Source organism: Meleagris gallopavo, chromosome 5 (genome assembly GCF_000146605.3).
Source record: "Meleagris gallopavo isolate NT-WF06-2002-E0010 breed Aviagen turkey brand Nicholas breeding stock chromosome 5, Turkey_5.1, whole genome shotgun sequence".
NCBI classification, from domain to species: domain Eukaryota; kingdom Metazoa; phylum Chordata; class Aves; order Galliformes; family Phasianidae; genus Meleagris; species Meleagris gallopavo.
The window spans coordinates 28,549,462-28,554,461 of record NC_015015.2 but is presented as its reverse complement, the minus strand read 5'-3'; the positions used below and the strand labels follow the sequence as shown (position 1 = coordinate 28,554,461).

At 31.8% G+C, this 5,000-nt stretch overlaps 1 protein-coding gene across 1 annotated transcript in view; it reads left to right on the top strand.

Moving 5' to 3' along the window:
* Nucleotides 1-2,221, top strand: part of LOC104911143 (RNA-binding protein Nova-1) — a gene marked incomplete at its 5' end in the record, with an annotated part of 6,047 nt that extends 3,826 nt beyond the window's left edge. The window contains one exon of the mRNA XM_031553703.1: nucleotides 1-2,221. This exon is cut by the window's left edge and continues 3,826 nt beyond it.
* Nucleotides 2,222-5,000: the final 2,779 nt, after the last annotated feature.

Here is a 5,000-nt window from a genome sequence, read left to right as displayed (position 1 = left end):
CAACTATTTATAGACTTGTTTTGCCATAGGGAGGCTGGTGAACACGCTGAATAAGAATTACCTCAGTTCTGCAGCTTTCTATGTCTTTTTAATGCATTCTGTTTCAGGGTCACTTTCAATCAATATTTCATTTACTTACTGAGATTGAATGGGCGCTCTGAGACACAGTGTGCTGTTTATCATACAGATTGGACACCTCATTCCAGACCCGAGATCTTTTCCTCAACGCTGGGAGCTGTCCTTTCAGCACCACAAAATTACCGCTTGAAGTTGCATTGCAGTTTTTTTCTTTATCACCAGGAGCTTTTCTTTCAGCACCACAACATTGCACTTAGACTTTTAAACGGCTGCCTTCCTCCTTGCTCTGAAGACAATTTCGTCCACACTTCCAGTTATTGCTATTACCTGTAGGACTTTCAATCCTATTTCACCCTCGCCACCCTTCCCCCAAACAGTTTTAAAGTATCTATTTCTGTGGAAGTCATTTTTCTCATTGAATGATCAGAAACAAAGATAAATTCTAACCTTTAACGGCTCATTCCGACTCATTGCTTACAGTAGATCTAAGCTCTTTTTTCTGCTTATTCGACTCCTTCCAGCTTCCCATCACATCTGTAACAAAGTTTTAAAATGATATTGCCACACTGCCATGCACAAGCCTACCTGCACAGTAGAGATAGATTATTCCATCACATTCAGATGGTTAACAGAAGTTAGCACGTCCTGTATTTATATATATATTTATATCGCTTTCTAAGAAAGTGCATATTAATGTTTACTTTAAAGAATGTGTAAATGGTGCTATCAAGAAATCTGATCAATTTTATCCCAGACTTTTTGTGTACCACTTCAAATGTATGAGATTTATTTTTCTACTGGAAAAAAAATAAACAGTCTGAAAGCACTACAATTGGTAGATTTTAGTAATTTTACAGTGAATTAAATCCCTATGTCGTAGTATCCTTGCAAATTTTAATGATGGGTCATGCAAATTACAATATGCTTATTGACAATGCTCATTCACATTCCTGTCTGCATATTTTCCCGTCCATTGTTTTCACTAGAGATGAGTTGTCTCCACACTCCAAATCTTAAATGTTCTGATGTCGATATGGAATAAGGGATTTAGTGCTGTTGTTTACAAGAGATTCAGAAACTGGGGCTCATAAGTGATAGAGATCCAAAAAGATTCAGATGTCTCTTAAATCCAAGGCTAACATGAATTAGCACATCATGATCTGGTGCAATGCAGTCCCGGTACATATAACATGCTACATCTTTACTAAAAATGTTTGAAAATCTTTACTGAACAAGAGAAAAATGCAATCTAATTATATAAGTAAGTTGCTTCTATAAGTTTGCTTCTTTTTTTCCTTAAACGTTTAGTAGAACATAATTGGTACAAAGATATGTTGATGACTTTTGTTCAGAGGGTAAGTACTGTGCTGCTCTAATTGGTTCTTAGCAGATATGTGTGTGTATATATATATATTATATATATATTATCCAGTACATTTTGTTTGTAACTGTATTCCTATCTCATTCTCTTAAAATTATTCTTAAATATTATAGGCTAATTTTTAATGAATTTATTGTTTTAAAAGGATGATACTTTTTTCTATGGAAATTAATACAATAACTTCTATAATATATAAGAAAGATAAACAGAGAAGTATAAACACATTGCTGTTTGTAAATGAAACTTTTTCTTCTGTGATTAATTTAAAACATAATTTCAGCTTCATCTTGCAAATATTGTTTAAAGTGAAAGCTTTGACTGTTTTGTTTACAGTATTTTTTAGAGGGTCATTTAAAATGTGGAGCTTTAAGTTCTAGAAGTTTTATGGAATTATAGCAGATGAGCAGCTGTTTCCAGATTGCTAGGACACAGAAGTTAGAATTCCCATTATCACATTAATCGTAAAGATTGGAGACTAAAAAATCCATTTCATTTATTCTCATTCTTGAATAAACAGCTCTGTAGTGATGCCTATTTGTACTTGTTTCTCTAATAAAAATGCAACTGTAGCTCTCAAAACAAATTAGTTTTAATTATTTAAATGATATGAATTTGTCAAACATAAATAATCTAACACCTGTTTTGACTTTTCATTTTATGAAAAAAATGTTTTGTGAGAACTATTAGAGGATGATAGTGAGAAATAACAATTACAAAGGTAGGTCTATGCATTTATTACAAGTAGCAAAAAAAAAAAAAAAAGTGTCAATGGATCACAATCTGTCAGGATGAAGAAGTAGTCCATTTCATTGTTGTGCAAGGTCACAAGAGAAAACAGCGAAATAGAAAGATGTCTCATGTATGCTGGTTCAGTGCAACTCACTCGTCCTATGCTCATCTTTGAGAACTGGTAAAAGTGATTTACTGTATAGCAATTCATCATATGAATACGATGCTAACATTACAAAGCAGTGATTGTTGTGGCTTTTGAGATGCTGCCACTCACTAGTATGTGTGAAAGAAACCTCTTTAGGCAAAGGAAATGATGAATCTGTGTTTCCTGCTTTCTATTTGTTTCAGTAACTTCATTTCTGGAGATCTACCTGACCATACACGAAGAGTACTTAAAATGTATTGTGGGATATAAAAAAGCAGTTGTTTGCTAAAAATAGGGAATGGGAATTTGTTTGTTTCTTTTTTTTTTTCTCCACTGAATACTATAATCATATCGGTTGTTTATGTCTCATGTTACATTTTGTTTTAAAATACCACTATTTAAAATTCAGAATGTCTTAACACACTATCCTGCATTCATTTATCATTTGGTTGAGAAGGGAAATTAAAAATGTAATTCAATTGGTTGGTAGTGCTGGCCTTATGCAGCACTTGAAGCATTGACAATTTGTATGATTTTCTGTATATTAAAACATACTTTAATATTTATTATCTTTGTGGTGTATTAACTGATATATTTTTGGTAAAGAAAATATGCTAAGCAGATAGTTACTGTTCTAAATCAACAAGGTAATTTTAGAATACTATGGAGCTGTTCAAACCTACTACTGAATAGTTTGTCTGGAGATTAATCATCTCTATTGTCTGTTCTTGAGGTGTCTATCCCTCCATGCAAAAGTATTTCCAGCAGTAAGGCTTATCATGAGAATTTATAACGCTCCAAAGATATCATTATGTGGCCACAGTGTGTATTGTGCCCTGTACATCAATAATGTGGTTCAAGCTTTCAGAGCTGTCTTTAAAGAGAAGAAAAACATGCATTTTCTCAAAGTGCTTCTATGATTATATTTTACATAAATAATATTTCTTTTTCGAAAAGCTTATTCTCCTATTTCTGCATATCTTCCTCCTTTTAAAAGCTGTTTATTTTCAATAAATACTTAATTAGACAGTAGAACGAGTGCAAGAAAGGTAGTGTAGAAGTAATGGTATTTTTTAATGGCATTAGAATTCAACTAAAAATTGATTGAAATAAAATAATTTGTCTAGTGTTTCAAAGAATCAGAGCATGTGATTTCAAGAAAATCTGGTTTTGCTTTATTCTAGTTTTTACAATAATTTTCATAAATATATGACTTGAAACTTTATAAACTGCTGTGTCAATTAACAAAAAGCTTATGCAAAAACAGGAGGTTGTTTTCAAAACTATTGAGGAAGACACTTCTCTGTTCTTTTGGCATTGAAGACAGGACTCTTAACTGTTTTAAAGCCTCCAAAACTATTTTATTTTTTTTTATCTGACTACAAGTTCAGGAGAAAAAAAGTCTTTCTAGAAAAGAAATTAGTTTTTATTTATACATTAGACTGAAAATTTTACGTTTATTTTATGTAGGTTGCTCTAAAAATGTACCTTACAATCCAGTAACTAATATGTAATCTGGCTACATAAATTTATGTAAGCAGCACAATTACTATGTGGCATTAATTTCTGCAATGATTTTTAAGAAGCCTACATGTTAGTAAAGGTTAGGATGGTAGTCAATTAAGCACATCAAGATAAGATAAGATTTTTTTAAAAGTATTGAGATAGTGTCCTATTTTATGTATTTTCTCAATTCTTAAGTATGTTTCCCTAAAGAGACAGAGTTCTTTGCTACTTAACATGCTCATAAGTAAAACAAACAAACAAACAAACAAACAAACTGCACACGCACAGACACACACACACACACCACACACACACATACACACACAAACAAAAAAAAAAAAAGAAAAACACAACCATGAGAAGAACAATAAAAAAAAACACCCTTTTTAATCTAATGAATGAATGGTGAGCAGCAAACATCACTCTAAAATTAATTGCATGTTTTATCTTCTGAAAGCTCACTTGGAAATATATTATGTTCTAGCCTCTTATGAAGCCCAATGGAATTTCATAATAATTTTACCTGACACAAAATACTACTCCTCTTTCAGCACCTGGAGAATGTAAATCTTATCAATAAAATATTATAATTTCTTCTCTTCATGCTACTTTTAAATCTAGATTCAAAGTGTGAGTATTATTTATATTAAAAGAGGAAAACGGAAGCAAAAACACCATCTTTGAGAATGTATTTTTTTAGTGGCAGTTGATAGAAACATCTGTGATATTGTTTACTATCCTCAGTGTCTATTTATGTAAATGTTTTTAGTTTTACAATTTGTAAGCCAGTATAGCTAGAAATACTAAACAATCTGCATCCAATTTGTATAAACTCATCGAATGTGTTGTTTTCTCTCATTTGAGCTAAAACAGTGTTCTTTGTGTTTCTTTTCACACAATATAGCTGTACATCTGAACAGTTACAGACTGAGATGTGGAAGATAAGAATGATGAAGCAGTAACTGTGTTCTTGTAAAAGCCACAAAGCTTCCAAAATATGTCTTAGAGATATGATTACAAAAACGAGAAGGCATTTAACATTTTATTGTGACGTTTCAAGAAAAAGTGTATTTTCACTGAATTTTTACTCAGATCCTCTCAAGCCTCAGAGAAATTTATTCCACTAAAAAAAGGTATTTTTGAGGTTTCTGATTATAA